The following is a 12,791-nucleotide window of genomic DNA, read 5'->3' on the forward strand; positions in this document are numbered from 1 at the left end:
ATTTACTTCGCTGCTACCTTCAGGGGGCCCCGCTGTGATGTGTACATTTATTTTCCCCAGGTCATTTTTCCCTTCTCCCCGAGGGGGTTGCAAAATATATATCCTGGGAAGGCGGTTCAGCTGTTATTTGTGCCGCAGATCCTTAAATCGGCTATGATGTTATTGTCTATTTGACACCGCAAATGTCATTTTTGGCTATGTAATACACGTATTAGATGGAATATATAGAGGATACGCAAGAGTTGATAAAAATATGAAATCCGAGGCTTGCCGAGGATTTTTATACTTTTATCAACGAGTGCTGATAAATTATATCACAAGACACGAGGGGGTATTCTTTTTATCATCCATTATCATTCTTTTCATTTGCGACAGTTGTAAACAATGTCAGTAATGTGGGTTGAATGTCACTATATTTGGCAGCGGTAGACTCGCTAACTGGCAGAATGGCAGTGGCGTGACGTCACTAATGATAGGTTTAGCGCTGAAACAAACACAGTGACGTAAGAAAATACTGTCTTGTGATTAAAATTTGACCTATCAAGATTATAAGAAGCGATATCTCCTGCGGTGAATATCGCAAATTATAGTGCCAGCGATATCTCCTACAAAAGCCTTTAATTGATGATAACAATTTAAATAAATGTGTGAGACAAACTTCCATTACTAACTACACCATTCCCCTCTCTGTCTTGCACATATTTACTCGGGGACACGGATCACCTATCCAAGACAGGCGTGCTTGAACCTTCGGTTGAATGAATGGGGCGTTCTCATTATGCGATTAGTCGCACCGGTACGATCGAATCGTACTGTGATAACTAAATCGGAACGACTTTAGTCTTTGACAAGTGGACTAACCCTAACGGGTCCTATTTCTTGCAACAAATCGCATGCGACAAGTCGGTGTGACAAATTGCATCATGAGAATGCTCTTAAAGTCACATACCCTAGTTTAAACACGTACAAATAAACACTGAATTTAGTTAATCCACAAACCTGTATCACATGTGGACAGAGTTACAACATTGTCAAACAAGAGTCTGTCACGTTGAAACAGGGACACATCCTTAAAACAGACTACAATTCGACTCCATAACCGTTTCTTTTCAGACGCACGTGCGTTTTTAAAGTCGCAGACTCTAGTTTCAACCCGTGAAAATGGACACTACGTTTAGTTAATCTACACACCTGTAACGCATTTGGATAAGGTTACAACAGAGTCAAACAAAAGTCTGTGATTTGGAAACAGGCTAGACGCATGTGCGTTTTTAAAAATATGAAAAATGCACTTTGTGGTATTAGAAACACCAGGATGATCAGAAACACTTCGGATGTAAGGAAATGGATAAACTAAACAATAAAATATAAGTAAAGTTTGATTTCAGTGATCATAAACGGCTATAATAGTGAAAAATATGCCTTAGTATTTGAAAACTAGGATCTGTCATTTTAAGCACGGTGGCAGGATTTGGATCAGTCGGTTGATGTGTTTTCGACGCAGGATCGAACCACCTCGATGGATCGATTTAACTAATTGGGCTTATTCTCGTTCCAATCAGTGCACCACAACTTGTCAAAGAGCATGGTATGTGCTTTCCTGTCTGTGGGAAAGTGCATATAAAATATCCTTTGCTGCATTAGAAAAACAATTGTAGCGTGTTTCTTCTTGTACCTACGAGTCAGAATTACCAAATGTTTGAAATCCAATAGCCGATGATTAATTAATCAATGTGCTCTAGTAGTATCATTAAACAAATATTAAAACAAACAAAATTTTACGACAAATCAACTAAAATATGTCCTATTTTTCGCGATAAATAGAATGCGACTGCGAGTACGAATAATTTTTACATGCTCATATATCACTAAAATTTCGAGCATGTCCGTCCCGAGGCCTGTCTCTGGATAGCTAGGGGCTTGTCCCGGGACAGAAAAAAAATTAAGCGGACAATTGTGAAATTTACATCCAAAAATTAAATAGTGGGCCTTTAAAATTTTGATGCGCATCTCTAATTAATATAATTAATAAAGAAAATTCTACTCATTAAATTTGGTCGCTAAATTAGATCGGGGGGGGGGGGGGGGGGTCAAAAGGAAATTAGATAAGATCGGTGGCCTGACTCGGGATGGAGGGGGGGGGGGGGGGGTGGAGGGGTATTGTTGAAAATGGGCAGAATTTTGAGCATTTTAGAAGGACAGCCCAAAAATAAATAAGAGAAAGTAGAGAGGATCGGACTATTTAATAATATTAAAAAAAGAAAGTAATTTTGACAAACTTTTGAACGAAGGTCTAAAAGTTTAAAGTCCGATCTATATGTCCACGTGAGTGGCCTCGTTAAGGCTGTTATGGTGCACAGCTTGTAGGGACGAGATGGGTTGCATCCAGTCAAGAAAACCCCTAGATTGACAGTCAGTAGACGTTGAAGGTGTAGTGCGGTGCTGAAATACAGATCTTGAGAAGCCGGATCCGTCTGAACGAGAGAGAGAATCAGACTAGGGTATAGTCCAGTCGTCATGGGTTGGTATAGTGGTGCGGACGGACCCGACTCCGGAGGATACGAGATGGTATCACAATAAAACAAAGTAAAGTCTAGAAAAGAGTAGTAGGGGCCGACCCCGCTTCCTATTTCTTCTTCCAGTGCTGCTAGGACAGGCTCGGACATGTAGAGACTAAACGCGAACAACCGTGGCGTTCTGCAGAATGGCCGTCATACGAGTCACGAAAAAAACACGTCAGCATAGTGAGACGGAGAAATGACGTGGAGGCGAGGAATCTCGCTAAAAAAGAATCCAACCTGGTGGTGCAGACTGTCGAAACGAGAAGCGTTCAGCGTTCAATCAGTTCCAATGGCCGCATACATCCCAGTAGAAAACTTCACTTCGCTGACAAAAACAACAAAGTGAAGGATCCCCAAGTCGAGCCGCGAAAGCACGTGCAGTGTGCACAAGCGAAACAAACACGTCTTACCGCGAGGAGCTCCAGACTGGGAATGAAATAGAATGCGGTGTCGGTGTGACAAGATGCATAATGAAAACGCCGCTTAATTAAGCACGTGTCAAATGGCTGAACAATCGACCGACTGGTTGGTTGATTACGGAATGCCAGGACGAACAACTTTCCGGAATTTTCCGGAAAATCTGGAATTTTAATCCAGTACCCGGGATTCCGGAATTTATGCCAAATATCCGGATTTTTTTCAAATTCACGAACCTTTTTTTTTAAAAACAACTAATTCTTATTACATTCTACATTCTTCATTTCAACCTGAACTCTGTATTGTCTACAGTTTTGTGCAATTACTAAGGCCTGTGTTTATTGGCTGTATTTGTCAACAGCCGACCAATAAATTTTTTTTTGACAAACCGTAAACTGAAGCCATATATGTATGGGGGCGGGACGTAGCCCAGTGGTAAAGCGCTCGCTTGATGCGTGGTCGGTCTGTGATCGATCCCCGTCGGTGGGCCCATTGGGCTATTTCTCGTTCCAGCCAGTGCACCACGACTGGTATATCAAAGGCCGTGCTATGTACTACACTGTCTATGGGATGGTGCATATAAAAGAACCCTTGCTGCTAATCGAAAAGAGTAGCCCATGATATAGAGAGCGGGTTTCTCTTTCAATATCTGTGTGGTCCTTAACCATATATCTGACGCCATATAACTGTAAATAAAATGCGTTGAGTGCATCGTTAAATAATTATTTTTTTCTCCATATATGAACATTTTCTTACTTTGTATACTCCGGTAGTTTATGTATTCATTTTAAAGTCCAACCAGTGCACCACACCTGGTCAAAGACCGTGGTATGTGCTATTATGTCTGTGGAAAAGTACATATAAACGATCTCTTGATGCATTAGGAAAAATGTAGCGGGTTTCCTCTGATGACTATGTGTCAGAATTGCCAAATGTTTGACGTCCAATAGCCGATGATTAATTAATCAATGTTCTCTAATGGTGTCGTTTAACAAATCAAACGGGTTTTTGTTTCTTTTTAAAGATATTTCAAATCCCATACATTTATAAGTATATGAACATTTGAAATATCTTTAAAATGAAAAAAGTAATGTTCCCACGGGGAAGACATCGGTTCTACGGCGATGCGCACAATTTGGCCACGGTGCGTGAAAACCAGAATATATAACAGAACACTTGCGATCGTATGAAAAGAAAACAAACGGATCCACAATTCTCTTCTTTCCATTTGCTTTCACATGCAACAGTTACACTATTTGGCCACCAGTAATCTGTGACCCATCCATGACATTAATATACCTACCGATGTTGTTTTATTCAAGTAAATTAAACTATAAACAATGTAAATTCTTTACAAACCATTGTTAGTTTTTGCCACGAATTTGTTTTTTACACTGGCACCCCAAAAGTGTTACTGTAATAGTAATGTAAGCGCAATGCAGAACGGTAGCCGTCTTAATGTGGGTACCAGACGTTTCGTCCCCGACCCAGTTCGCCACAAATCAGTTCAACCCCACTGATTAAATAGTGCAAATGTGGCAATGTACCCACATAAAAGTTTGTTTGTCACATTATTACTAATATGTAGGTGGGAGTGAAACTAATATAATATTTGCTAATACAGTGGGTGTTTAGGTTTTTTTTGGTAGATTTATGGTGTGTGTGTGTGTATGTGTGTGTGTGTGTGTGTGTGTGTTATGCGTGTGTGTGTGTATGTATGTGTGTGTTATGTGTGTATGTGTTGGTGTGTCTGTCTGCCTGTGTATGTGTGTGTGTGTGTGCGTGTTTGTGTGTGTGTGTATATGTGTGTGTATGTTTCTGTGTGTGTCTGTGTGTGCATGTATGTGTGTTTTGTGTGTGTGTCTGTGTGTGTTTGTGTGTGTGTTTCTGTGTTTGTGTGTGTGCGCGCGCGTGTGTGCGTGTGTTTGTGTATGTGTGAGTGTGTGTGTGTGTGTGTGTATGTGTGTTTGTGTTTGTGTGTGTATGTGTTTGTGTGTTTGTGTGTCTGTATATCTGTGTGAGTGTGTGTGTGTGTGTGCGAGTATTTGTGTGTATGTGTGTCTGTGTGTGTGTTTGTGTGTGTGTGTGTATGTATGTATGTGTGAGTGTTTGAGAGGCACCTGGCATATAAGCAAACAATGATATCGAGTAGTGGGATATGACACGAAAAGGTAAACATTTCCCGGAATTTGGGGGGGGGGGGGGGCATGCCCCCCCCCCCCTAGCTACGCCGCTGCCCTAAAAAGAAGTAAAAAAGTCTGCCACTTATGTGGATTGATTTATACTTTTATTATTGAATAGATAACATTCCAATAAATAATACACATTTGTATTGTTATTTATTATCCATATGGTTAAACATAACCGAGTTAATAATAATGATACGAAGCACACGTGTAATGACAAGTGTAATGACGTAATTTTGGGAAGCGACGTCATACCATGACGTTACTTCTCCAGTCCTAGCTCAGACTGTGCATTTGAAATATGACGTCATTTCGTCATCTCCTAGTTGTGGCTGAAACATAAAGACAACAACAATAATAATATGGACAATAAAGAAATTATTACACTCGCGTGTGAGTCGTACTGATTTTACGAAACTCGTGTCAGGATTCATTTATTACACTCGCTCTCGCTCGGGCAATGCAAAAATCCTGACACTCGTTGCGTAAAATAAATACGACACACAAGCTCGTATAATAATCTCTATTTATTATCAACATAGTTCAAGATATTCAGGGAAATATAACCAGTATGACCGATATCATACGTGTCATAATGATTTCACATGGACATCGAATGACGTCATTTTGGGAGGCGAAGTCATAACTTAATGCGGCTTCTCCAGTGTAAACGTTTATAAAAAATGACGTCATTTCGCAAAATGACGTCGTTTCGTCATCTCTTTTTAGTTACGTTTCAAACGTTTTGACTTGGTCCTAGCTTGTTATTCATAAAACTAATAAGTTGGATAATATGGATAATAAAGAAATTATTACACTCGCGTGTGGATCGTGTCGGGATTCATGTATTACCCGAGCGAGAGCAAGGGTAAGACAATAATCATGACACTCGTTTCGTAAAATCAGTACAACACATAAGCTCATGTAATAATCTCTATTTATTTAGTATCTCTTTGGTTGTTGTTATTTTGCAATCTAATTAAAATGAGCTCCACTATTACATGTGGATCTAACAGCAGCCAGTTGGAGCTCATGTCCACCAATCAAAACCTTACTTGCAGAATCATGCCAGTGATTTAAAAATAATTTGAAAACATTCCGAATTATCTTGAGGGTATACGACATGTTTCGTGTGAATTACGAATGCCTTAAAACATGTTTTATTTTATTGAAGACTGATAACCCATCCCGTACGTATTGGTATGGTTCGCTGTACTGCGGCCACTAAAATAGACTCGCCCGATATTTTTAGAATTTGTATGCTCCCAAATAACGTTGTAAAAGGCAAAGTGTGATTGGTCAATATTTAAAGTATGATTTACAGACGAAATGTTACCTGGACATTGGAGACTACGCAGTATTGTTAGCAATCTGATTAAAATTAGTTCTACTGGTCTAAATAAGGCATTCGTAATTCACATGAAACATCTTCGTTGGGCATTGAGCTATTTCTTGTTCTAACCAGTGCATCATGCCTGATATATCAAAGGCACCGGTATGTGATATCCTGTCTGTGGGATGGTGCATATAAAAGCTCCCTTGCTGCTAACGGAAAAATGTAGCAGGTTTCCTTTCTAAGACTATATTTTGTCCAAGTTAAGCGTGTGAAGTGTTCTTCCTCCACTGTAGCTTCCATTTTGCTGGATAAAAAATCTCCTATCAAACTGTTTTACTTCCTATCCATATAATTTGATACTTATTTTATTTTCAAGGCAGAAACATCTGCATATATATCTAATATTCTTAATGCACTGTCGAGGGATACAGGTGATTCATCTAAAACAAAGGTTGTATCATCTGCACATTGAGATATAGTATAACCCTATCTATGTTTATTTCTTTAACGTTTTAAGAGTTTCTAATTAGTATTGCTAATATTTCGGAGCATAGTATGTAGATATAAGGGGATAGCTGATCACCTTGTCTACATCCTCTTTCAAGATTAAAACTATGCGAAAAAAAAACAAATTTATAATTTGTAATATTCTCGACACTAAGTTATTAGCCTATAAAAAAGTCTTTATTCAATTTTTAATTGAAGATTTAAAGTTCAAGATTTCTAAAGATTGTTCACTATAACGCCAGGAGACTGAATCAAAAGCTTTCTCAAAATCCACAAAAAAGAAAGAAGTGTTTTATTTAACGACGCACTCAACACATTTTATTTACGGTTATATGGCGTCAGACATATGGTTAAGGACCACACAGATTTTTTTAGAGGAAACCTGCTGTCGCCACATAGGCTACTCTTTTACGACAGGCAGCAAGGGATCTTTTATTTGCGCTTCCCACAGGCAGGATAGCACAAACCATGGCCTTTGTTGAACCGGTTATGGATCACTGGTCGGTGCAAGTGGTTTACACCTACCCATTGAGCCTTGCGGAGCACTCACTCAGGGTTTGGAGTCGGTATCTGGATTAAAAATTCCATGCCTCGACTGGGATCCGAACCCAGTACCTACCAGCCTGTAGACCGATGGCCTGCCACGACGCCACCGAGGCCGGTCAAAATCCACAAATACTAACATCCCTGGTATTTTATGGTATTCAGTATATATCGCTCCGCTATTTTTGATCAAACAATATATTATATTACAGAATACACAACATTCCGCCCACCTGTCAAGGACCTTTAAATTCTATTTTCAAAAAGAACAATCGGGTTTGATCCCCTCTATTGACAATTACTGGATCCGAGCCTGCCCGCAAACAAAACAGAAAACATTTGGGAACAAACCTTTGTGCTTTACAGGCTCCACGTTTTTAGTTTCGGTCATTATCGGCACACATCGTGGATCTCCGCGGCGATTCCGGAGAAAGATGAAGCCAACCGGACATGTCACTTCCGGTTTGATATTCTGAAAGAAGGCATATTTGAATGTGATAGACTTGCAGCAAATAAAACCATTCCCAGTCTGGAGCTCGGCGCGGTAAGACGTGTTTGTGCACACTGAACGTGCTTTCGCGGCTCGACTTGGGGATCCTTCACTTTTGTTGTTTTTGTCAGCGAAGTGAAGTTTTCTACTGGGATATATGCGACCATTGGAACTGATTGAACGCTGGACCGCGTCTCGTTTCGACAGTCTGCACCACCAGGTTGGATTCTTTTTTAGCGAGATTCCTTGCCTCCACGTCATTTCTCTGTCTGACTATGTTGACTTGTTTTTTTCGTAACTTGTATGACGGCCATTCTCTCTCTCGTTCAGACGGACCCGGCTTCTCAAGATCTGTATTTCAGCACAGCACTACACCTTCAACGTCTATTGACTGTCAATCTAGGGGTTTTCTTGACGGGATGCAACCCATCTCGTCCCTACAAGGTGTGCACCCTAACGGCCTTAACGAGGCCACTCACGTGGACATATAAATCGGTCTTTAAACTTTTAGACCTTCGTTCAAAAGTTTATGTCGAAATTAATTTCTTTTTTTTAATATTATTAAATAGTCCGATTCTCTCTTCTTTCTCTTATTTATTTTTGGACTGTCCTTCTAAAATGCTCCAAATTATATAAATATTCGACCGAGCAGTCAATTCTTTTTATTTTTGGCTTGTAACTTTTTTTCTTTTTTTTAATTCTATTAACTTTTTTTTACTAATTGCTATTTTCAAAATTCTGCCCATTTTCAACTCTACCCCTCCCCCACCCCCTCCATCCCGAGTCAGGACATCGATCTTATCTAATTTCTTTTTGACCACCCGATCTAATCTAGCGACCAAATTTAATGAGTAGAATTTTTTTTATTAATTATATTCGAGATGCGCATCAAAATTTTAAAGGCCCATTATTTAATTTTTGGATGTAAATTTCAAAATTGTCCGCTTAATTGTTTTCTGTCCCGGGACAAGCCCCTGGCTATCCAGAGACAGGCCCCGGGACGGACATGCTCGAAACTCTAGTGGTATATGAGCATGTAAAAATTATTCGCACTCGCACTCGCAAATAAAACACATTTTTGAATAGATAAGCAAAGGTGCATGACATGAACATTTTCAAAAGGCTTTATTATAGACATTTTGGTCCTATTTTCTGATATGATGAATTTACTGAACAAGCTGACGACCGATTCTGTCTGATACTTTCATCGGTTATCTCTGTTAGCGTTTTAGTGATAATATTGTATATATATGCTTATATCAAATATACGCTATCCTGGGCACACACACACCTCAGCTATCTGGGCTTTCTATCCAACAGTGGGTTCGTGCATCCCATAGATGTTCTATTGGGTTTAAATCCGGCGAACGGGCAGGCCAAGGTAATGTCTGGACATTGTGTCGCTGCAGAAACTCCTGACTAACATGTGTAACATGTGGTCTGGCAATTGTCATGCTGAAACATTCCACCGTTGATGTTCATGACATTGTGCGGAATGACGTGATGCTGCAGGATCTCGTCTCGATACCTGATGTCCGTCATTGCACCTGCCACATGCACAAGAGCCGTCCTACCACCATGATGGATTCCTGCCCACACCATGACACTGCCACCACCAAAACGGTCGACTTGTTGCACGCAATTTGGAGCATAACGTTCCTCTCTACGTCTATAGACACGAGTGCGTCCACCAGCACGTGGCAGGAGAAAACGATACTCATCTGAGAAGAAAACAGTCCTCCACCTGGCACGTGTCCATCTCACCATCTGCTGGTACCACTGTAGACACTCCGCTAAGTGACGTGGATTCAAAACGTTACGTCACACTGGTCTTCTAGGGAAAATTCCTGCCTCCCTCCCGATTACGAACTGTCTGGTCAGAAATTCTGCGTAGTCCAGGGATTTGTGTCGCTGTGGTTGTAGTTGTTGCTGTTTGATTTCGAAGATGACACACCCGGATGTATCGATCTTGACCGGCGGTAGTTACTCTGGGACGACCTGACCTTGGTCTGTCATTAACACTTTGAGTGGTGTTGTACCATGCCCAAAAAGCAGACATGGTCTGTCTGGAGACGCCAACGTGTCTTGACACAGCTTGTTGAGTTGCCCCTGCTTGCAATCTCCCAATGGCATTATTGCGTTGAGCTGTCCTTATCCGGTCTGTTTGAATCAATGCTGATGTGGCCTTTTATGCCCGACCAACGGAAAGTTCGGCATGCAAAGTTACAGAACTTCATGATGTACGTGCTTCTCTGAGGATTGCGCTTTTGCGTGTCAATATAAACGTTGACTATGGCTACGTTTATGTGACTCAAACGTGTTTTATTGTGTTTTTGCATCACCATTCGCTCACTTACTTGATTGTCTTTACAATGTCTTTGATTCTGAAAAAGAATCCGATAGCATTATTTTTACCAATGTTAAGTTTCTTTTTTTTTGAAGAGTATATGAATCAAAGACATCGTAAAGACAATCAAGTAAGTATATACTCAGCGTCACTATTGAAGGGTCACTCATATTGTTAGTACTACACATGCTAACGATGCCCGTCCAACACGAATGTAAGACCTTTGTGGATTAGGCCCAGAGTGAGGTTTCCTAAATAGCATTTGGATTTCAATATGAGTAATGGTACTTCCGGTTAGAGGCCACAGCACAATGGTAAATGTTATGCAAACACATGTACCTACTATCACCACAACAAATAGGTTGTCTCAACGCACCCATGTCTGAAATTCTGTATGTTGTGCCCGTGCAATGCGTTCTCACAACGGGATAAAAAAGTGTGCATGATTGCCATCCACATATTCACGCACATTTCAGTTGAAAATGCGTCGTGTTTTGACTAATGTTGAGAAAGGCAATGGAGTAGTAGGTCGGATACAGGTTAAACACAGTCAACGAGAAGTCGCGAGGCACTTTAATGTCAGTCAGAGTATGATTGGGTGGATGAGGCAACGACTTCAACTGACTGGATCCGTTTCCTATGCACAAAGAGCAGGGCCAGCATTAAGCTTACAGACAGACAGACAGACAGACAGACAAGCAGAGGGGTAAATTTAACATGCAATATTTATAAAGTAAAATATAAAGTACTCACACAAGGATCTTGAACGTCAATTCCCCTTGAACACGAACTCTCACTGGACGCAAAATAAAAACAAATTGCCAAGACAAAGAGTCGACCTTTTGGAAGAAACCCCATTCCAATTACTGCAGCTGGTTCTTCTTAGATCTACTCCAGAAGTGTGTAATGTTCCACTCATAACTTGAACATCGATATACGTAGATGGTTCCCTTTGATTAGTATATCAATTTATTAATGAAGTATAAGATGAAGCCAGACATATGAGTGTTCTTAAGAGCTATGGTGCATTATTTAAATAGTTTATTCATTGTTCTTATTAAAACAGCTTCATTCGCTTTATATTGCGAAATGCGGAACTATTTGACGTGCCCATATCCAACATAGGTTCGGGCACGCCCACCCCGGACTTGACCTCTGACTTCGCCAGTGGGAAATTCCGGGGCGGGAGACTTTATATTTCATTAACGATTATTAATGGTTTCTTATATACAAGGGGGCGAGACGTAGACCAGTGGTAAAGCTTTCGCTTGATGCTCTATCGGTGGCGCCATTGAGCTATTTCTCGTTTCAGCCAGTGCACCACGACTGGTATATCAAAGGCCGTGGTGTGTGCTATCCTGTCTGTGGGATGGTGCATATAAAATATCCCTTGTTAGTAATGGAAAAATATAGCCGGTTTCCTCTTTTAAGACTATATATCAGAATTACCAAATGTTTGACACCCAACAGCCGATGAATAATGAATCAATGTGCTCTAGTGGAGTCGTTAAACAAAACAAACTAACTTTTCTTTCTATAATTGTATTTACTGTTTTGTCACCTCAGTGGATCCATTCAGCTGATTGTTTGTTTTTCCTCGTTCCAACCAGTACACCACAACTGATCAAAGACCGTGGTATGTGCTTTCCTGTCTGTGGGAAAGTGCATATAAAAGTGCTGCATTAGGAAAAATCTAGTGGGTTTTCTGTTATGACTACGAGTTCGCGACAAAGTCGCCTGGAAAAGCTAGCTCGAGTCACATCAATAAGGGGAGGGCTGGAGTTGACTCGAGCTAGGAAAAGCAGGCCTATTATCCCCCACTTTCAGGACGAAAATCTACGTTTTTTCCCCCCTACTAGATAGAAATAAAGATACAAAAGAGGCTTGCGAGCCCCTCTACTAGTAGATACTTTGACCCCCACTAGAGGTTGTGCCCTCCTCCAGCTATCGTTCCGATGGACCAGAAAACATGGGCGGATCCAGGAAATATTTTTAGGGGGGGACCAAAAAAGAAGGGCACATTGACTCGTCAAAAGGGCACCTTACTACAAGTTTTGATATTTACAATTAATATGAATTCCTACAGTTCTACGTCATAATATACTAGCAATAATGAAGTAAATTGGCGTCACTCGCGTTAGAACCTCAATGGGGCCCCATTGAGACTCAATAACACAGACACATATCTGCAAGCTTGCGCATGTACACGAAAATCTTGATTTCATTTATCTACAATATAATTATTGTTTACTTAAAAAAAAAAAAATTCTACAAACAAAAAGGGCACTTGGACATTTTGAGGGCACTTGAACAATTTTTTGGGGGGGACGCGTCCCCCTGGTCCCCCCCCCCCCCTTGGATCCATTTTTATTTCATTTCAACTTATTTTCGTGCTTATATCCAA

The sequence above is a fragment of the Gigantopelta aegis genome, chromosome 15 (assembly GCF_016097555.1).
Source record: "Gigantopelta aegis isolate Gae_Host chromosome 15, Gae_host_genome, whole genome shotgun sequence".
NCBI classification, from domain to species: Eukaryota; Metazoa; Mollusca; class Gastropoda; order Neomphalida; family Peltospiridae; genus Gigantopelta; species Gigantopelta aegis.